The sequence below is a fragment of the Ambystoma mexicanum genome, chromosome 2q (genome assembly GCF_040938575.1).
Source record: "Ambystoma mexicanum isolate Mex_15411 chromosome 2q, UKY_AmexF1_1, whole genome shotgun sequence".
Taxonomy (NCBI): domain Eukaryota; kingdom Metazoa; phylum Chordata; class Amphibia; order Caudata; family Ambystomatidae; genus Ambystoma; species Ambystoma mexicanum.
In genome coordinates this window covers 285,472,063-285,495,672 of record NC_090924.1, presented here as the reverse complement: position 1 = coordinate 285,495,672, position 23,610 = coordinate 285,472,063, and positions in this window count along the sequence as shown.

The following is a 23,610-nucleotide window of genomic DNA, read 5'->3' as shown; positions in this document are numbered from 1 at the left end:
GTTTGACCTTGCAGGCACCCGGGACATGGTGTGGGTGGTTGTTTCATGAGACTCCAGCGCCTGTACAGGGGATCTGTGACAGTACACATCCATTCATGGTGCATCATCCTATGTCATGTACCACACATGTCTCACATCCTGTCGTGACATTGTTTTGCTGTGCTACCTTGGTTGTTGCATCATTGTGGTAGTACTTGGCCTTTGAGACGTACTGCTATGTCAAGTCATCTACTGGAGGGTGTTTGGGTTCCTTTTCATGCCTTGGATTATGTGATTTTGGAAATGAGTGTGGATTCTGAGGGTTCAGGCATCTCTTTACACACAAGGTGGGAGATGGACACGAAGGGTAAAGGTGATCCTGTGGCCAGGTGGGAATGAGGGTTGGAGGCTCCATGACCCAGGTGCGGTTGTTCAGTGGGTCATGGTCATTTGCGAGGGGGGGGGTTGTTGTTGATAGTTGCGTTGCCCTGCAGTGTGATGGGAACTCTGACATTGTAATGTTGTTGTCCTATGTACATGTTGTGTTCTGCTGATCAATGCCTGTTCATGTGTTGTGTTTTCCTTTCAGGTGCGAGGGGATAGTAGTGGTTTGACATGCTGGGGTGTACACATGGTGGATGTTCACATGTGATGTGTAGGGAACACTGATGGTCACTTGAGTGCACATGCATATGTGGAGTGCATGTCCTTGCAGAACCACACACTTGCACTCGGATGCACTCCATGTCCTCCCACCCTTGCATATCCACGTGTACACTGTTTGCCTTCTGGTGCCCACTGTGTCCCGCCAGCACATGTTCTGTGACCGATTATGGTTCGAGTACATGCCTAATTTGATTTTTGATGTAGTCTGTCACTTAGATGTGATGCTCAGGGTGTGCATCACACGCAATGGCTGTTCACTGTGCTGTGCGCTGAGCAGTGTGATGCAGGAGTAGGACATTGCACACATGAGCTGCAGTGTTCATTTTGCAATGCATCATGTGCATATAGCCAGGCATTCATTGTGATGTTACGTCTACGACTGTTGTAATGCATTAGGAATCGACTTATTTTTGGTGGGACATTTTGTTGGTCTGTCATTTCATCGGATTCCGGGTCAGGCATCATTGTCCGATGCCACTGTACATTTAGGACATGGAAATGTGTACCTTATCGTTACTGGGTCGGTGTATGGGTATTGCTTGCCATGTCATGTTGATGTTTGGGAGGGTTTGACTGACATGACAGTGATGGCCATGGCCTGTTTTGCAGGTGTGTGTGATGCACACCTTGCATGTCCAGGTCATCCGCTTCTCAGAGCAACTAGCTGGGGGTAGGTTTCTCTCCGCAGCAGGGCCCTCCCCCTCGAACAGACTTCCTGACTTGAACTTGAGGGGAACCATCTCCAGTTCTGGAAGCACCTCAAGACCTTCCTCTTTGCTTCTGCTTACTCTCTGCCTCTCCCTTGCAGAATTGTTCACTGGAACTGCACAGGAGCTGCAACTGGGCCACTCTCACCAACCTCGGTCCCTGGCCCAGCCACTGTCCACTTGCACTGCCACCCTGGCAACCCCTGCACTGCAGTACTGTCTCTCTATCCCTACAGCCCTCCCTTCCCAGCACTCGTCTGCACTTACCTTAGCAGTTGCCACCAGGCGACCTATGTATAATTTTTTGGCCTACTTCCCCTGTACTGGACTCCCCCCCACCCTTGCACTTTTCCCTTCCCCCTACCCCTGCACTTGCACAATCACAATGACACCTGGCCTAGTAGTACCGTTCTCTGTGTTCCCTTGTCCCCCCCCCCCTGCCTCATTGTGCCTTGTAATACTTGTGTATGGCTCATGTCATGTCACATGTCATGTGTGCATTTTGGTTGCACAGGATAGCTTGTGTTTAAGTAGCTAGGGATGCAGACGATGTGGCACTTCCATGGCAACTATCTCAGGGTGGTAGGGTTGTGACAGTTGACTGTCACTTTGTCATCATCGATTGTCACCTGGTATGTGCCAGGCCTGTGTGCACTCTGCAGGGGTTGGAGTTTAGGTGAAAAATGTGGCCACAAGCTGGGTCCGGGCTACCTCGCCACGTGCCCTGTCCCCTCCCATGGGCAGCGCCTGTGCCTGTGGTTGGGGATGTGGGGGCACCACCATGTCCACCGGGACGCCCTGCCGTGTTGCAACATTGTGCAGGACACATGCTGCCACAATGATCCTGCACACAACTGCTGGTGCATAGAGTAGTTGCCCACCAGAGCGGTCAAGGGAGCGGAAACGTGACTTGAGTACTCCGAATGTGCGCTCCACTATGCCCCTGGTTGCAATATGGGCAGCGTTGTATCTTACCTGGGGTGGTGTGGTGGGGTTCCGGATTGGCGTCATCATGTGGTTGCTCAGAGGGTAGGCACTGTCCCCTGGGGAGGTGATAATTGTTCAGATTATTAGGGTTGGTATATTTGTCTGTGTGTGACTTGCATGCATGTGCAAGGGCATTTGTACTCACCTAGGAGCCATGTGTCGCCATGCTGCCCAGCTTCCAGGGCCCGGCTCAGGGCGGACATTCTGTATATGAAACTGTCATGGGTGGAGCCAGGGTAGTTTGCATACACAGAGGTGATGATTCCCTTTGCATCGCATACCACCTGTACATTGATGGAATGCCAGTGCTTGCGGTTTCGGTAGATGTGCTCAGTGGCCCTAGGTGGACGTAGGGCCACATGGGTGCAATCTATGGCACCGAGCACTTTGGGGAAGTGTGCCACCCTGAAAAAATCCAGGACAACGGCCTGCCTTTCTGCGGGTGTTCTGGGCATGTATATGTGCCTGCGGACTGAGGGGCGCGCTGTCATGATTGCCAGTACCTGGTGTAGGCAGCATGACTGCGTGGCCTGTGAGACCCCCCCACTATGGCAGTGGTCCGCTGAAACGACCCAGTGGCCAAGAAATGCAAGACATTGAGCAGCTTCTCCAAGGGGCTCAATGCTTGGGAGCAAAGGGCGGGGGATGTGAGGTCATCTTCCCACTCCCTGACCAGGTCTAGGATGATATGGGGTGGAAACCTATACCTGCCGTAGACCTGGTCGTCAGGCATCCCAAAAAGGCCTGTCCGTGGTGCAAAAATGCGTGCCCTGGCTATTCTCCTCCTCCTGCGGTGTCCCACAATCACTGCAGCAACAAATGGGGCATTCATCGTCGCTGTATATACGCGTTTGTTGTTTGCGCGCACTTTTATGCTGTGCGCGGGCGCGGGACGCCTCTGTGTGGGCGGACTCGTTGGTTTCCCGTATTCGGGTGTCATCGCGTGTGATCGAAGGGGAGCGAGCGTACACGCGATTGGCCTGGGTACGTGTGTTTCGGGGTGCGCGGGTAGTTCCACACGCGATTGTACTGGGTACGTGTGTTTCGGGGTGCGCGGGTAGTTCCACACGCGATTGGCCGGGGTACGTGTGTTCCGGGGTCCCGTGAACTTTCACACGTGATTGGTTGGGATCCACGTGTGTACTGTCATCACGTGCAATGAGGGATACTCCCTCGCACGTCACGTCACAGACACGCTCACGCGCTGAGGGCCTTTGGTCCAATGAAAATGCGTATGCGTGCAGACGCGCTTACGCGCTAAGGGCCTTTCCTCGAATTACACGCTGACGTGCAGAATTTTCACGTGCCAAATCACTCCGTATCAAGCTGGCCACGCGTAAGCACACGGAAGACCACGCTCCTGCCCAGAAGGCCGAACTACTGCCCCCCAGAGCCCCGAGCACGCTCCCACCTGCCATCTGCTGCTGCCTGACTGCCTGCTGCCCACGTGCCCTGCCATTTGCTGCCTGCACATCAGCCAGGGGTGCTGTTGGTGTGATCACCCCTGCTGGAACCAAAGACTCCCGACTGGGATTCCATCGCTCCACAGCCCAGCCCCAGGACCCAGTTGCCCACCCACTCCTGCCTCTGGGGTTGTCATGTCGGGGCAAACTCCATCTGTGACCACTGACAACCCCCGGCCAGAGAGGCAGAGGGACACCAGCTTCAGTGCCACCGAAGTTGGTGTCCTGGTGGAGCAAGTCCTGGGGCAGTATGATGCCCTCTTCGGAAGTTGCCGCGCCGACAAGGAAGGACGGACTCGGATCTGGACTGACATCGTGACTGCCATCAACGCGGAGGGGGTGGCAGTCTGCGACTTCCAACATGTCAAGAAGCGCTGGGAGGACTTCAGGTCCAGGACCCTGACCAAGGCCCGGCGCCTCTTGAAGGCAGCGGATGCCAAGGGGCGCCGGGGCCACTTGTCGGAAGAACAGATGAGGGTCCTGGAACACATATCCCCAGCGCTCCACGTCCAGGTCCTTGAGAGGCAGACCCGTCTGGAGTCGAGCGGTGAGTGTACATGCATCCTGATTGTGAGCAGTGCGTGTGGTGATTGTTCAGTAGTGTGCAGGTTGCACATCTGTTTGTATGGGGTCAAGTATGGGTGCGGGTGTACAGGGCTGTGGGGCTGACACATGCGAGGGCTGTAATGTGTGAGACATGGATGGTGCCTGTGTGTGTGGGCTTGCATGCCAAATGCAGTTGTGTGGGCACACACGTTTGTATGAATGTGTATGTGAGTAGACATGTCCGTGATGTCACGCATGTATGTTGTTTTCAGCTGATTGTATCAGCGCTGTGTACATGTGCATGTGTGTGTATTTGACAAGGGTGCAACAGTGATGCAACATGGATGCATGTGACAGCGGTATGTGGAAGCCTGATTGGCAGATGTGACATGGATGCCCGTCTGATCACTGCGACACTTAGCAGAGGTGTACACATGCATGCAAGTGTGGTGGTTGGTGTGTACATGTGTGGTGCACTTCCTGTGTTGCATGTGATGTCTGGCTCACCTTTGGCTGCTGATGCTGTTGTATGTGTATGGATGGTGTTGGCAGTTGCAACATGGCTGTGGTATGGCTCGTGTGTGCAAGTTGTAATGACATGTGTGTTGGGGATTGTGATGACATGTCTGAGGTTTGCCAATGCCACTCATGTACAACTGTCATGTGTGTATGTGTCCATTGTACAGTGCCCTGATGCCTGTGTTTTTTTTCTCCCTGTCTGCAGCGTCAACTGATGAAGAGGGCGGAGAAGGTGCTGTGGAGCACAGCGGCGGGGATCCCACCGCCAGCCGGAGACGCAAGGCCCGGCTCCCCTCCCAGGTTGTCATCTCGTCGGGGAGTGAGGAGTTCGGTGCCGCGTCCCAGGCCGCAGCTGCCGGGGGGAGGTCCAAGAGGCGGAGGTTGCAGTTGGACTCCTCGGCAGCAGAAGGGGCAGCTGGGACCCCACAGGGCCCAAAGGGGGAAGATGGCACAGAGTCATCCAGGTTGGTGGGGGGTTTGGTGGAGGAGGAGGCCGTGCAAGCACCGGAGACGGGGTCTGGGGGTGGGGATCCCACTGGTGCTAGTGGTGCAGTGCAGGACCAGGGACAGGAGGCAGCACAGGCCGCCGCGGAGGTGCCTGTGTGCAATCCTGTCCCTGATCCTGTCCCTGCATCATCTTGCACCAGCAGGGATGCCCATGTCCAGACCAGTTTTCAGGCAGGGGATGAGCTGACGTCAACTGGCCTTCCTCTGCCTGCGGACGTGGCTATCCAGGCCCGGGTTGAGCCTGTCCTGGCTGGAGTGGCGTTGCGTCAACGGGCCATGCGAGGTGACCTGCAGTCTTTTCATGAAGAGACTGCACATCAACTCGAATGGCTCGTTGACCACGTCAGCCTGCTGGGACAGGTCACCCAGGCCGGATTCCTCCGTCTGATGGGGCTTGCCACGACCCCCTCCTCAGCTGGACCCCCTACGCGCCAGTCGTCCTCTGTGCCATCTTCCCACCCATCAGTCACCTGGGTGCCCTGTGGAGCTGCCTCTGACGGTGCGGCCAGGCTGGTGGAGGAGGCATCCCTGCCGCAGTCGGGAGTCGGACGTCCAGCAGGGGTGGCCACGTCAACGACTGCACCCCAGCCGGCGGAGGATGTGCAGGCAGCAGGAGGCAGTGCAGGGGCAGAGGCACAGCAGCAGCAGCACCATGGTGGGAGCCATGAAGGCTCGGGGCCTTCGACATCGGAGGGGCAGGCATCGGCCGGAGGGCAGGAGGACCCAGGACAAAAAGTGTCTTCCGTGTGGCAGCGGTTGGGCCACGCCATAGATGCGGAGCGGCAGCGGGCGGAAGAGGCACGGCTCTCAATGGTCAGGGCGGAGAACTCCATGCAGAGGGCCCTGAGGCGGGTCGAGTGCCTCGAGGCAATCCGCAGGGCTTTGGAGGTGGACACGTCGACGGCCCTGCGGACCCTCGGGGCCATGGAGGAGGACCGCCTCCGGGACATTGAGGAGGAGTTCGATGATGCCCTGGCCCGGCACATCCAGAAGTGAGCCGTGGAACTAGCCCGCTGCCCTTGTACATAGTTATGTAGGTAGTGTTAAGTTTCATTTTTGTTTTTATTTCATTTGGACCTTTTGGACATTGGCCACATTTTTGTATATAGTTTTTTTTATTAGTTAGTGTAGTTAGTTAGGTTTCCTTTATTTTGTTGGGATGATGGACCCTGGCTTCTTGCATTGTACATAGTTGTGGACTTGTACATACTTTCTTTTTTGACATTATCCATGGATCAATGGCTTATAATTTTTTTTTCACATTGGATTTTGTTTGGTGGACATTGACTTTGTACTACATTACTTTGGATTTCTATATTCTTTAATTTTTTTTTTATTTTGAACGGACATGCTTCTTTTCATTTTTTTCCATTCACATTTCTGTTTCTTCAATTTTGTTTCTATTCATCTTTCCTTTAATACATTATTTATTTGTTGCACTTCAATGTGTGGTGTCTCATTGTTTTCATGCATTTCATGTTATGTGTTTAGAGAATCACTGACACCCATTGGGTGTATGTGAGGGACATGTGTTTGTTTTGGAACTTGCAATTGGTGTTCTGTGATGTAATTGCAGAATATGAGTGGGTGGATGCAATACTCGGGTGGGTGTTTTGCATTTGGGGGCTGACCATAGAGACCAGGGATCTGGACTGTGATGACATGTTGGGTGGGGAACATGAGTTGGACATGGGTGGGGGCCTGCTGGAGGGTGCCCCTGCACTGCTGGGGGGTGGGGGTGGTGGGAGACATGTGTGGGGGCCTGGTGGAGGGTGCCCTGCACTGCTGGTGGGTGGGGGTGATGGGTGACATGAGTGGGGGTCTGGTGGAGGGTGCCCCTGGATGCTGGGGGGTGAGGGTGCAGGGGGACATGTGTGGGGGCCTGGTGGAGGGTGCCCCTGCACTGCTGGGGGGTGGGGGTGGTGGGAGACATGTGTGGGTGCCAGGTGGAGGGTGCCCCTGCACTGCTGGGGGGTGGGGGTGGTGGGAGACATGTGTGGGGGCCTGGTGGAGGGTGCCCTGCACTGCTGGTGGGTGGGGGTGATGGGTGACATGAGTGGGGGTCTGGTGGAGGGTGCCCCTGGATGCTGGGGGGTGAGGGTGCAGGGGGACATGTGTGGGGGCCTGGTGGACGGTGCCCCTGCACTGCTGGGGGGTGGGGGTGGTGGGAGACATGTGTGGGGGCCTGGTGGAGGGTGCCCCTGGATGCTGGGGGGTGGGGGTGGTGGGAGACATGAGTGGGGGCCTGGTGGAGGGTGCCCCTGGATGCTAGGGGGTGGGGGTGCAGGGGGACATGAGTGGGGGCCTGTTTGAGGCTGCCCCTGCACTGGTGGGGGGTGGGGGTGGGGGGAGACATGGGTGGGGGCCTGCTGGAGGCTGCCCCTGGTGGCTGGGGGTGCAGGGGGACATGCGTTGGTGGGCAGTAGTGCTAGTTGATATGTGGGTTGGCTGGTGGGCATGGCCATGGTGGATGGGGTGCCTGCAGGACATGTGCTGGGTAGGCCCCTGTGGTGTGAGCCACCTGCAGGGGCCGTGGAGGGTGTAGAGGGTACACCTGGGAGGACCCACACGTGCAATTCACGTGTGCTGCTCCCCGCGCACCCCCGGAATACACGTACCCCGCTCAATCGCGTGTGGAACTTCCCGCGCACCCCTGAAATCCACGTACCCGGCCAACTCGCGTGTGGAACTTCCCGCGCACTCCTGAAATCCACGTACCCGGCCAAATCGCGTGTGGAACTTCCCGCGCACCCCTGGGATCCACGTACCCGGCCAAATCGCGTGTGTCACTTCCCGCGCACCCCCGAAATACACGTACCCCGCTCAATCGCGTGTGGAACTTCCCGCACACCCCTGAAATCCACGTACCCGGCCAACTCGCGTGTGGAACTTCCCGCGCACCCCTGAAATCCACGTACCCGGCCAAATCGCGTGTGGAACTTCCCGCGCACCCCTGGAATCCACGTACCCGGCCAAATCGCGTGTGGAACTTCCCGCGCACCCCCGAAATCCACGTACCCGGCCAAATCGCGTGTGGAACTTCCCGCGCACCCCTGGAATCCACGTACCCGGCCAAATCGCGTGTGGAACTTCCCGCGCACCCCTGGAATCCACGTACCCGGCCAAATCGCGTGTGGAACTTCCCGCGCACCCCCGAAATACACGTACCCGCCCAAATCGCGTGTGGAACTTCCTGCGCACCCCTGGAATCCACGTACCCGGCCAAATCGCGTGTGGAACTTCCCGCGCACCCCCGTAATACACATACCCCGCTCATTCGCGTGTGTAACTTCCCGCGCACCCCCGGAATACACGTACCCCGCTCAATCGCGTGTGTCACTTCCCGCACACACCCGGAATACACGTACCCCGCTCAATCGCGTATTTTACTTCCCGCGGCGCCACTTTTTTGATGCGCTGGGACTCTACCGCCTGCCTTCGTGTGGCGGACGTGTTTCAGCTTGTGCGCGGCTTTGGCTGTGCGTGGGTTTGCCCTATTCCATTCCATGAATACGTGTGGTTCGTGTGCGTGTGGGCGTTACCTCTGCTTCCGTGCAGTGCATCCCCAGTTACGCCCTTATTTTCGCGTGTTGTTCCCCATTCCGCGCGTTACGCCCCATGTCCCGCCCACTTTCTGCTGTGTGCGCTGAGGTTGTGCGCTTTCACTGTGCGCGTCGCGCACCGTCGCGCACGCCTTTCGCGATGTTGCAGTGACTTGTGCGCCATGCACGGGTTTGGCGCACATCCCGCGGTGAACACGCGCAGGGACTTCCATGAATCGCACGCGTGCGCGTGCGCCTGTTTTTTTCCGCTTGCGCATGCTTGCGCATGCTTGCGCCTAGATTTTCGGCGCACGTTGGTTCCATGAATCGGCCCCTAAATGTCAAAAATAGTAACGGATGTAAAACTAGGTAAGCAGAATATAGTGAGAATTAATACAAAGTATGCCAAGTGTCCTTATATCATATGGTATCAAACTGTGTTATAGAGTTTTGAATAAAGGGGGAGAACAAACGATAACAAACATCAAGACAACACACCAACTGGACAGAACACACACAAGAGGAGGAAGAAGGGAAGGGGATGAGGGTAGGGTATAAATATATCATGCAATTTTACATGATAGTGATTCACAGGTTACTGATATAAAATGACACATATAAGAAGTCATTAAATGGTTGCCATTTCAACTGAGACCTATGTTGTAATTCAGGGGTAGAAGCATTAGATCCTTCCAATCTGTGAATATTGCATATAGAATTCCACCAAAATGTATAATGAATTTGATTTAGGTTCTTCCAATTGGTAGTGATATTTTGAATTACCACCATTAAGCATAAATCAAACAAATATTTAGCATGTTTATTGACTAAGTTATTCTGAAGCTTGGAGCTACCAAAGATAAGAAAATCAAAACAAAAATCCATAGTCAGGTTACAAATGCATTTGATGGTATTCCACACAGTTCCAGAATAGTTTAACATATTGGCAGTCTATAAACATATGTTTAAAAGAACCTTGAGCTCCTAAGCAACTCCAGCAATTATCATTAGGTGGTAAACCGCATTTGAAAAGGGACAAAGGGGTTATAAAGGCTCTATGATGGAAAAAGAATAAGGTTTGGATACAACTTGTAGAGGCATTAATTTTAGAAATATTTTGCCATTGTGGAGGCCAGAAAAGTTGATGATCCAACAGTACGCACTCTGTTCTCCAGTCATTATGAAGACATTCAATCCTCGGAGTAGGTGAAGAATTCAATAAGATGTTATAGTAGATAGAGGCTGGTGTATTAGAGTTGAGCATATGAAGCAGTCTTAGCGCATCAGGATTGTTGGAACTATACATCAGTGTCTCAAAATCCTCTACTATTGCTGTAGTAATTGTAAGAAATTGTGTCAGGGGAGAGCCAGGCATATGAAATTTAACAATACATTCATCAAATGTGAAGGGAATAACACATTTAAATAGCTGGTGGCAGAATCTGATGCCCTTAGAGAGCCACGGCTTCCAGAAAATGGATCTACCTTTTAATTTTATTCAAGGGGTTATGCCAAATGAAAGGGGAAATGAATGAGGATTGCTTAACTATAGATGGGAACAAAAACATCTTAAGGTAAAGGGTAGATTGGCGAAGACAGGAGTATTTGGTAAATTTATTTTTCGCTTTAATTAGGTAGAGGTCCGCATGGGACATTGGGGAAACCATAGTTCTCTCGAGGCGAACCCAGTTAGGCGCCTGAAATGAGATATCTTGATCAAACCACCACTATATTTGCTTAACAGTAAAGGCTAGATGATATTTTTGAAATTGGGGAAACCTACCCCTCCATGGGAACAGGATTTTGTAAGCTTACTCAGCGAAATTCTATGTTTTTTCCTTCCCCATAAGAATTTCGTAAGACATGAATCTATAGATTTAAGAAGGAAGGAGAGAGAGAGAGGAATAGGCAACATATATAGAAGATACAGTATTATAAGAGAGATTATCATCTTGATTTATTTCAGTCTGCCTCACTAGGAGAGATACAGGGGGGACCAAGAAGATACTAACTCTTTGAATATGGCTAATGTGCTATCTGACTTATGTTTACGAATACCATTGATGGATGCAGAAATGTGGATACCTAAATATTTTAATCCTAGGGGATACCATTTCATGCCTAGAATATTACTGTGAAACGGGGTGCAATACATTTTGAGTGGAAGAATCTCAGATTTATCGGTATCAAGTTTATATCCTGACGCATCTGAAAGTCTGGATATAATATTAAGTAAATGTTGGGTGCCCAGCTGAGGGTTTTTTAAGAATACAAGTACATCATCGGCATAAGCGGTGATTTTTATATGTAAATTGTCAAATGGAATTCCCAAGATAAAATCATTTTGTTTTATGGCTTCAAGAAAGGGTTCTAATGCTGAATAAACAGCGTAGGAGATGATGGGCAGCCCTGACGTATTCCTCTAGATAAGGGAAAAACAAAGATAATTGTCGATTTACAAAGATTGCAGTTTTAGGGTTGGAATGTAGGACCTTAATCATCAATAGAAAAGGGGGACCAAAACCATTCCATTTGAGTGCTTGGAACATAAAGTCCCATTCAACTCTATCAAAAGCATTTTCAGCATCAAGAAAGGGGTCATTCGATTTGTTTAGAATGTCAAAGATGTCCAAAAAAAGTCTAATATGGGACATAACCTACTTGGTCTTGTATAAGGAGATTGGGTAGGAAAGGGGGGATTATATTGGCGAGAGTTTTTGCATAAATCTGACAGTCAGTATTAATGGATGGTAGTTTTGGGGGAGTTCATGGTCTTTATCAGGTTTGGGGAATACTATTAGCATAGCTTCTGAGAAAGAACCTTGGGCCATTTTATTTAAAATAAAATGCGAGAAAAGCTTGCTTATCTTATGGACTAAAAGATTGGAGAAATGGGCAAAGAAATCAATAGGGAAGCCATCCAGTCCAGGGGGTTTACCTTTTTTAAGGTTTTCGATTGCTAAATGTATTTCTGGGGATGTAATTGGAACATTAAGAGAAGAAAGGTCAATTTGAGGATAGGAGTCACGAGATGTATTATATAGGAAATCATTAATAGCGGGATTATTAGGAGGAGCTTCAGAAGTATATAATTTGGAATAAAATTCTTTAAAGACCTGCACAATATCTTTGTCAGACAATTTTCTATGTCCCAAATGATCTTTAATAATAACAATTTGGGATTTCTCCTTCTTAAGTTTAAGGTAAGAAGCCAAAGTTTTGCTGGTTTTATTGGAAAATTGGTATATTTTGGCTTTATATTTAAGCAGATTGTAACAAGAATATTGTGTAATAAGCTTACTGTACTGAAATCTTAGTTTCAAATGTCCCTACGGATTACGGGAGAGTTAGTACGGGCAAATTGAATTTCTAAAGGTTTAAGCTGTTTGGGAATGGATTGCGATACAGCTTTAAGGTTTTTCTTCTTGTTCCCTATGTAAGAGATAATATGACCTCTAAGGACCACTTTATAACAGCCCCAATTATTGGGGATAGAAGTATCTTGATCTTTATTTTCAGAGAAAAAAATATTATGTTTTTTTGTGATAAATTGTGTAAAAGATGTATAATTTAATATGCTAGTATCTCCATCTGCAGGTGTTATGAGAGGTTATTGGGGTAGCGATTTTAAAGTGCACTGTAGCATGATCAGAGATTGTAATGGATTCTATCTGGGCATCAAGTAGAAGGCTAACCATAGAGTTAGAGATACAAATATAATCCAGCCATGAAAAGGAGTTATGGGGTGTAGAAAGCGTCACTAAGGCCAGATTCAGAAATAAAGTTAATAAATTGTGCATGAGAAGTAGTGTTAGTGTATCGCAGATCGGATTTTCTGTACATAAAAGGGTCTAAGACTTGATTACAATCTCCACATACAATAACATTGAGGGGGTTACTAAGTGGTATATGATTTCTGAGTTGTTTCCAAAAGAAAGGATCTGCATAGGTAGGTCCATACACATTAAGAATTGTATATGTTGTGGAATCTACTAATATATTAAGAATAACCCATCGTCCCGCTTGGTCCGATTCCATAGATATAACTTTACACTTAAGGGTTGTGTTGATAAATGTAATTACACCATTATTTTCCTCCATTGGCTGTGCTTGAAAAGGCCTGGCCCACCCAATGTCATTTGAGCTTTGCTGCTTCATCAGCGGAAAGATGTGATTCTTGTATGCAAGCTATAGAGGGCTTCAATCTATTGAGATGTGAAAGTACTTTTTGTCTCTTATCGGTATTATGTAATCCCTTAACATTCAAGATACAATGTTGAGCGGCATTATTCAAGAAAAAGGATAGATATGTAATAAAATAAGCCGTAATAAGAATAAAACAGTAACTTTAATGCATAAAAACCTGTTAGGATGTAAAACTGAATGAGTACCCGACAGGGCAAGGGGCAACATGCAAGGAATGAGACATAAGACTGGCAGTAAGACAAACAAAAAGACATGGAAATTGGTAAAAAAAAATGTTGTAGTCAAAAAAGATCAAAGAAATGGTAGCGAACAGGAACCAACCACACAAATTCATGTCCAAAATTGAAGAAGTGGGGGAAGGAGAGCCAAGGAAGAGAAAAAAAAAGGACGGCTCGCCCTTCTCCGCTACGAAGAAGATCATTAAGTTTCAAAATGAAGAACGCACATAGTTGTAAAATTTGTTCATGTAATGGGGTTAGAAGTATCCATACCAGACCTTTTATGAGATTGGATATAATGGGCCTCATTACGACCCAGGCGGTAAGTTACCGCCTGGGTCGTACCTTTACCACCATGGCGTAAACTACGTTTACGCCATGGTGGTTGGCGGATTTACCGCCCCATTCCGAGGTTGGCGGGGCGGTAAGTCCCCATTAACCCATTTACCCTTCCCCATTCCCAATTTTGCCCCATAGGGCATAATGGGAGTGGGGAAGGCGTTAATTACGCCACCGTAAATTACAGTGGCGTAATTAACAACAAGGTCCCTTAGCGCCATGGATTTAAATCCTCCATGGCGCTAAGGGACCTCGGAATCAGGCGGTAAGGGTCGGCGCTGTTTACGCCGCCGTAAACCCCTTACCGCCTGGGTCCTAATGAGGCCCAATGTCTTAGATCCGTTGTATTTTGAAAGGTTCAGGTGTGCCCATTTAAAGTAACTTTCGGGATAGCAGGGTGGATAATGCCATACCTTGCATTTAATTGCCTCAGAGCCGGTCGGAAAGTTAGAAGATCTCTTCTTCTTGCAGCTGTTATCTTGGAAACATCTTGTGTGATAAAAACTCTGTTTCTTTCCCATGTTAGCTGTTTAAGTTGTTTGACTTTTTGCATGATGAGGGTGATGTGCGTGAAGTCAAGAAGGGCTAAAATCAGAGTTGTGGAAGGATAACGAAAATTGGAGGCTGAGATATTGGGGCCAACTCAATGAGCTCTCTGGATGTTAAGTTGCACAGAGGGCGGTAGGCTGAGAATTTGAGGAAGAAACATATATAAAAAGGCAATTGGATCTTCTCTTTCGATTCCCTCTGGAAGGCCAACGATACGCAGAATATTTCTCCTATTCCTGTTTTCGAGGTTTTCAGTCTATTGTTGTAGGAAGGCAACTTTCATTTGTAAGTTAGCAACCTTATTGGAAATATCTTCAGCATTACTAACTCGTTTTTCAAACTCACTCATGCGAGATTCAAAAGTAGACCATTTGTTGTCAAGGAGTTGCAATTTAGCATTTGTATCCTACATGAAGGGCTTTAAAGCTCTAACTTCTGACAAAATGGTCTGTATGACTGGGTCTGCTGTGTCTTCTTTGGGTGTTGGAGACTCACTTTTCTTTCTCTTTAGGGTGGTAGGAGATGACACATATGTCTCTTTAGTTTGTCCCTTTTTAGTAGCCATATTGTAAATATATGCGGATGTAGGAACAAATGAATTCAGTAGAAAAATATATCCCTCCGCGTAAATAACTTAGGTCTCTTGTTTTCTTCCTTCCCTATCTTCTCTCACCTCATAACTCCATTACTAAGCAGTCTTTATGTAGCCTCATAAAACTGGGTACTGAATTAAAGGGTTAAAACCTTAAGGCAGGAGCGCAAACAATATGAGCTGGCATGTGAAGCAAGAATACTGAGCATAAATCATCTGATTTTGCTTTAGGATGTCGTTTTTAGCTTCAAGAATCATCAGTGTGCTGTGAAAGCAACAAACTCCATATAGAAATAGTTTGAAGTGCTTCTAATGTAATTTACCTCAGTGATAGTACATTAAACTGAAGTGAATATAAGAAAAGGGTAGCAAATACCCCTTGTTATGTAAGAGAAAAAAAATCACTTGAATTAGAAGGCAGTCCAAAATACTAAATAAGTATTGAAAAAAAGCACCAAAAGCAAACAAAAGGAGAAGAACATTTTTTTGTTTATAATATAAGGAGATGAAACGGTTAAAATAGACGAGAAAAAAACTTGTGTTGTCAGGAAACCGTTGATCCACTGCAGGGTGCGCCCTCCACATCGCGGCAGCCGACCAGCTGACAGGAAAAGTCAGCTGCCTGCGTTACATGTTGACGCAGTTACAAGGCGGCACTCCGGAGGTTCCAAAAAGAAGTATGCCGACTGTTGGAATCTTCACACAGCCCTCCTCAGACTAATTGCGTTAGAGAGTGGCATCACAGGGGTTACCACCATCCAGGAAAAGGTGTGTTTAAATTCTAATTTTAATGGGAATTCCTTCGACGGAGCGGAGCACCGAATTCAGGTGACCGTTCTCCTGGGCTCCAAGACACCACAGTACTTATATTCTACCCCCCTTTACAAATGGAAATCGACTTTGCTAATTTGCGAACATAGCATGTATTACATATGACAGGGCAAGCTCATGACAGTGCAATGTTTGGTGTGTGTATTAAAGGGAGAAAGTTAAACCAACTGTAATTTAGTGGCTACCGTGCATGTACTGTATTCACAGTAAGCTACATTTACTGGAGAATTTCGGAGAACATTAAATGAAAACTCATTATGCTTTCAATTATTTTTCTCGTTTATAAAGGTTAACTGTGACATTCATTCAGCCATTCCTGCATGTATAAAACCCGAACTAGGATGTCCAAGGAACACAGGAAATGTGTCAATTTTCCATCTCTTGAGATAATGAGGGAGGTGTTATGCTATACTTGCCCATAGGATTCAGGCAGGGATGTCATTTAGGGGTCGCCAGGGGTTGCACCTGTGACCCCTCAGGGCTCCATTGCTACACCTGTTGTCTCCCTTGCTACCACTAAAAATAAATCAACATTTTTTAATTTTTATTTTTGTCTATAGCCATTAAGATAGCTCAGTGGGTTGCGTGCTTGCTTCTGCAATGTGTGTGTGTGATCTTCAGGTTGATGGTTCGAAACCCTGGCAAAGTCAACTCAGCCTTTCATCCTGCTGAGGTTCATAAATGAGTTCCAACTCAGATTGAGTAATATTGTATATATATCTGTTCTATACGAAGCGATTAATCGTAAGTGCTGTATAATAACACATCATTATCATTTGGCCTTGGACGTCTGCTTGCATTCACAGTAATTTGGTAATATGGGCCTATACGCGCTGATATTAATGATACATATGGTGATCCATTCTTGTATAAATGTATATCACTTTACAGTGAAACCGTAACCATATTTTTCATAGTGTAATTAGAAACAATGCTATGTGATGCCACTTCTTGTTTGGTCAAGCGGTGAAAGGTTGTGTTCCATGGCTTCTGTGATGTCACTTTGTGGTGGGGTCAAATGGCATCACTTCCTGTGATGTCATCAGAGGTCAAGGGTCATGTGATGTCACTTCCGCTACCTCTGACATTTTGGTGAAATTATGTCCCTGGATTCAGGAAGTAAGGATGTGATACTATAGTCGTACAATATACTCTTTCTGTTGCATTGTTAATCAATTTGTTGTTTGAAGTGAGAGGAGTAGCCATAACATTAAAATTATTTTTCTGAAAGAAGAAAATAGGGATTGAAATTCTATTTAATTACTGGGAATAATGTGTTGCCAGCAGATGTGTTCTCAAAGGCATACCGCACATGTGGAGACTGTTAGGGAGAATTCTCTGTAAAGGCTAATTTCCCAAACCTAGTGAGTCCCCCAGCAGCTTTGCTGGATTTTTGGGGTTTAATTTTTTCTCCTGCTAAGAGTGAGACTCTTTTTCTCCCACTCTTAGGCATGATTTGAGAATGTCCTTTGACTTTGTAATGTGTTTTATGCTCTATGGGGTCTTTTACTCGATAGGGCTTCATGTGTTTTTGGTATGTGTGTTACACGGCACCCTCAGTGCAGTAACACAGGGGTGTGATAGTGACCCCCAAACATAGACTCCATACGCTGGGACGGACTACTGTCTCCCAGGACATGTAAAGTCACCATTGACTTTACTAGTCTTAAATTGTGAACAGAACCAGTACAAACCACCATATTGTGGAAGTACTGGTAGGGGTAATTCGATTGCCCCTGGGTCTGTTTTTCAAGGGGGCACTGTCCAGTCCCCCCTTGTCGAGTTTCTGGCTGGTGGCAGTGGTTACCAGGCAAAATATTCCCCCGGAATATTTCCTATGGGATTTTCCCATTCATTTTAAACGCACCACTTTTTTGGTGCAATGTTAAAGATACCGCCGGGTTATTTATTTAATATTTATTCCCCGGTTGGGTCTTTTTGCCAGAACTCGGTTTTAAAATGGCGTTTGTGTTCGCCTCTGTAACTCCAACCCAAGTCGAGCCCTTTGTTCCACTTTTGGCGGGCTTCTACACAGAAGCCTCCAAAAGTGGTGCCACTCTGTCTGGGTCTACAGGATGTGTGGGAGGGGGGAATAAGCACCCTGGACTGAGTTGCCTTGGCAACTCAAGTCGCACTCTTGTGTGATTGGCCCAGTGGTGAGCCGCCCGGCTCACCAGTTAGTATGTTTGATTGACAGCTAGGCTGATGAATGGGGGTCTTCTGCATAAAAGCAGGGCTTTGGGGACTGGAACTTCAGAAGTCACCACAGGACCTAAAGAATCCGAAGAGGGGAGAAGCTGAGGCATCTACAATGACGACACCACCGGTGGAGCCCTGCTGTACGAAACTCACCACTTTCCCGACGACAGAGAAGATCTTCTTCCAGGAGAGTCTTCTTCCCTTTGAGCTGGTGGGACCAACCAGTTCGCCTTTTTTGCCTCCTGGATCGTCTCGTGGTAGAATCGCCCATGCCAAGAACCCCAGCGGCTGGATAGCCACGCTTCACCACTACCGTGAATAAAAGGTTAGTACCTTTTAACCGGGAAACTCTGCGGCTGGTTTCTTCCCTGGCAGTGCAATGACCTCCAGCTTTCCTCCACGTCGAGATCTTCTCTTCCCCTGGACGAAGCCTCGACTTGCAGCCGCAGCCAGGAACAACTGCCCCCGCGGGAGCTTTCTCACCATTTCAGGGACTGTGTCCCACCTGGTCTCCCTTGCAACAGACTGTCCAAGGTGTCCAGTAAATCCTTGACTCTCTATCCTGGGGTGACCTCGGACCCGTTAACATCACCTTTCTAACCTGATCCAACCTCTTTTTGACTTTCCTGCAAAGACTTTTAGTGCATTTCCACTGTGTGATCTTGGGCACATTCCACCTTGCTCTCTCCAAGAGTGGGCCTGGCCTATGAACTTTTTGCTCTACAGTAGACCCTGCCTTTCTTGACTTGCTGTGGTTCTTTAAAAGTGTTGGTAGTGTGTGTTTTTCCTATTTCTGCCTTTTCTCTCCCTTTTTAAATAATTATTGGAGTGCCATCTATGGTTACGCGCTCACCTCTGTTTTGCTAAATAAGTGGTGTATTAAACTGGACTTGTCAAATAATTAATTAGGGAGGTGTATATATTTCTAGTGACTGTGTTTGAACTTGCTTGACATATTAGTGCCAGTGTATTTTTACAAGTGTGTTTTTAAATAAATAAATATATACTTTTATACCAAAGCTCTGGTCATTGTTTGCTTGTACTACTGTATTTCTAGCCCTGTTGTGTATACTCTACATACTGCCTAACTCTTCTGGAGAGAAGTCTGACAGCTCAGCCACAGCTACCAGGTAAATCTGGGTGGTGCAGACTGCTACCAATTGGGTTTACTGCTAACACCTGTAGTCTTAAACTTTTTGCAGTGGTCCCTAAGGGAACTGCACAGGTTTCTGCCTAACAGAGACCTCCTGTGATCCATGCACAGATGCCTTCACCCCATGCTCTACAACAAAGCATGAGCCATGCCTGGACCACCAGGCATGCACATGATCATCATGCTGCCGCAGTAAAATACCACACACTGCACTAGGTGAAAGATGTATGTGTTTTAATCAAATCTTACATCTTTCAACTAACCTATAACAAGGAGGCTGGGCTTGGCTCCTGTCAACATAATGAACTTTCCAACTTTGTTTGTGGCCAGTAATATTATCCACAGAAATTATATCATAAGAAAACATGTTCCTACAGGCTCTGCCAGTTTATGCCAGTATCCCCATGTACGAACGTTCTCTTGTTGGCTTTGCCCTTAAAGCCGGTAAAAAAGTACTGCAACAGGAAAAAAACATATTATGGCTGGGTGCACAAAGGCTTGCCCAACTCCTGAACCGCCATGTAAGCCTACTCTTCATGTTGACTTTGCTCTCAACACCAGTAAAACAGGCAATGCTATAGTAAGTAAATATTTCCTTGCTGACTGCACAAGTGCCCCCACCTTCAACATGAAAGATGTGAGTCCAATAAGCCATCTCACAGAAAGACAATTCCCACTCGGGCTTGCCATTGTGCTGTAAATCCCCACCCCTAACCCTCCTCTATGAAATAACATTCATCAAGTTGGCTTTGGCCAGAAATGCCAGTAAACAATGTAGGAAAACATCCATGCTCCAATGCCCTTTGCGTGGGCCACAGTCTTGCAACACACAGCATACCCCTTCCTCCAGCAGCCACTCACCCTGTTCCCACAAATATGTGAGTGTTGCAAGCTAATCTGATCCAAACAAAGGGCACTTGGAGGGGGAGGATTATCTCCCCAGAGAAATGATTTTGAATAATGGGTTTAAATGGTCCATATGCCATAAACTCACTAATTCTCACACACATAACATAATATATTATACATACCCTTTCATGCACCCACGCATACACACATAGATAGAAACGTACATAAATATGCAACACCCTCACATACTTACAAACAATATATTTTTTTTCGTATCTGTTTCCTGAATCCCTCTCCCTCAGGGACAGCAATCCAGGTAGGCCTCCCGCTCCCACGCTCCATGCAGACAGGAACCAGGAATGAGGGAGGCCTCCCTGGTTCCTGACATGTGCAGTGGAGGCCGAGCGTTTCCATCTCCCACCACAAATGGAACAGAAATAATGTCTTTCTGAATTCAGAGTGCATGCAGAGCGTGCATATGTATTACATTAGGGTACAAATAAGGAAACATGGCAGTGTTTCATTCCATAACCAATGTAAACTCCAAGTGTAAAAGTAATAAATGTTAATTTTGAAACACATTTTGAAACACATCTGTGATGAAGACCCTCCACCAATACAAAATAAGAGAAGCACTGTACATGGCGTATGCAAACCATATCTGACTTTTTAATTATCATGGTCAAAGAGATTTGGGATTTCAACTTCAGTAAAATATGACTGAGGCTACTGAAAAAAATACCAGAAAAACAATAAAAGTCCTTGAGAAAAACGGAAACATCTTTGTTTTTCAAATTGTTTCCATTTTTCCTTTTGGACCTTTACATCACTACTTAAATGCATCAACGACTTGTCTCAATGTTCACAATGCAGAGTTACAAGAAGCCCGAAAGGAGAATTTGCCTTTTTCAATCACCATGGTGCGATGAAGCTGGTTGCACAACCCCCCTCCCACCAGCCAAAATCAGCTCCCGTGAGAGGTGCTGGTGGGTCCCACGAGGAAAGCATGGTATTTTTAGTTTGGGCTATCAGTTGGCGGTTGTGACACCTTTAAGCCAAAACTATTGCATTGGAGTACAGAAAGGCAGAAATGGCGTATGAGGGCGGTCACACAGCCTCTAGGTTTTGTTTGGTCAATTGCCCCTGCATTGACTGCCCATGGCCATGCTAATCTCTATGGCCATTCCAACCCAGTTCCTGCCCCTGCCCGCCCAAAAACACCCCCTCATCCGAACTCTTTGAGCTCACTTTAATCCAGCCTTACCATCAAACGTTGCATATGAAGTGCCTGCCATTGTTTTTTCAAAGCAGTCTTCTGAGAGTTAATAACTTAATTGGAGCCGTAATCCCGCTACTGGTGTAATGAAAATGTCTTAACCAGGTCTGCCTTCATCCACTCAATTTATAAGCACTATTCCTGTCCTTCAATAAAGTCCTGTTAAATTCAAGCATTGTCAAAGCCAACAATTGTTGCTTGTGTATAAGTAGCAGGCATTTGCCAGACAGTGCTATTAGATGCCCAGTTGCTCGCACCATTTTGAACCTGCTACCAACAATGGCCATTTAATATTGCTACGGTAGTACCTGGTAAGTGCCTTTTCCATGCCTTAACAAATGCTCAAACTGTTGGCATTGCCAATGCTTTTTTTACTGGGCATCTGCGATAGATGTCTTGTTAAAAAATACCATGCCTGCCCATTAAGCCCCCTGGCGCCTCTCATGCACACATAATCTCATTGAATGCATTCAAGGCGATGGGTGACCAATGGGATAGGCATGGCATTTGGAACTGGGCATCTAGGATAAAGCAAGGATGACAAGTGTTATTACATAGCTAGACTGGCATTTTATTGCAGCCAATCTAGCCATTTCTTACTGGGGCATTCTGTTTCGTAATGGGCATCTTTGATAAAGCAAAAATGATAAGTGTTATATAGCTAGCACGGAATTTTGGTGCCACCAGTTTAGCCATTTCTTACAGTAGCATGACATTTTGTTTTGGGCATCTTTGTTAAAGCAAGCATAAGTGTTATTGCGTGGCTAGACTTGCATTTTGATGCAGCCAGTTTGGACATATTTGCCTACTGTGGCAATTGCATTTCTAATGGTAAAACCAACTGGAGTATGTTCTTAACATGGGCATACTACGATATACTGGCAGAACAAGCATGGACATGTTTTCCAATAGTATCATTACTGCCATTATGTACACAGCAAACATTAGTATGTTCTTGTTTGGGAATACTGGCATATAGTGGTGCAGCCAGCACGGAATGGTATGGGCACAGCCAGCATGAACATCTTTTCATACTGGCATATATTGTGGGCAAAGGCATCATGAAAAAGTGTTGGGGAACTGCACCAGCGCACTGTTGGTGACTTGCATATATTGTATTCTTTTTCATGAGTTACCTACAAAACCAATTGCAAACTGTTTGGTTTGTACCCAATATTTCAAAATAATTGTGTTGTAATATGCTCCATTGTTAGCTCTTTAGTTGCTCTGGCATATCTGAGCGAATTATGTATACCCTTTGAATTAAATCATCACCAGCCACCACTGGCATATACAGCCAGAAACTGTCAACAACTATATGGGGAAAAGTGAAATTCCTACAACCACTTCTAAAGAACAAACTACAAAAAAATAGAGAGAATCAAGTACATACATACTCTTATGTATGAGTCGTATACGTCATTTCAAGAACAATCTATGAAAGGCTATCGGGTAAGTAACGCAACCGTGACATGAGGTTGCATGAACGATAACACACAGAAAATGGTGTCCTAAAGTTAGGACTCCCCTGTTCCCAGCTACCTTCTTGCTGTAAACAAAACCAATCAATATTTAACATCAGACTATTAATTCAAAGAACAAGATAGCAAAGATATAATTGGCAATACAATTTTCAACAAACTATCAAGCTTCTTTTAATTATGTAGAACATATCATAACGTGTTTCAGGGGAAACTCCTTCCTTCAGTTGCAAAACTGCAGATATAATAGTACAAATAGTTGTGTATAGGATAATGGTTTCCAAAATTACAGACTTGTTTTCATAATAGTAAAAACGCAAACATAATCCATGGTTTTACACCACATGTAACCAGATTAGCAAATGTCCCAATCATGTGAGAAAAAACCCCCAATGAGGATTACACCCATGCAAATCTCATGCAAAGAGTATAGGGAAACCAAACACCAGTATTTGTAAAACAATGAACACTGTCTTCAGTATGTTAATTAAAGGCAAACACCCATGTGTGGACATAATCCAGTAAAATAATCCAGAAAAATAAACAGCTAAGTGTTTTAACCCCTGTGTCTCCATTTGTCAATTGTTCAACCACCTCAGATATCCAACGTAGTTTATTATAGAAGGTATTACTGGAAGCCCATGTGATACCTATCCATGTAAAAAAAAAAACAATCTGAAAAACTCTTGTGTGTTATCAAGAGACAACTACTAATGAAAGGAATCATAGATCATACCTTGGTGGTATGGACTAATGATGTAAACAACACCTTAAAGCAAAAGATAGAATTCTGGACAGTCCAACAGCTAAAACAAGTGAAAGAAACAATAAAACATATATTTGGGAAAAAAGAATAGCATGCTATCAACGAATCTAATAGACATGATCATGAGTGAAGCATCTACTCCTACTTACCACTCGAATCCATTATCTCCCCTATGTTACTCTAGCACAAAGGATATCCTTCAAAGGGTCTAGAACTCATTGGTACAGATAGTGCT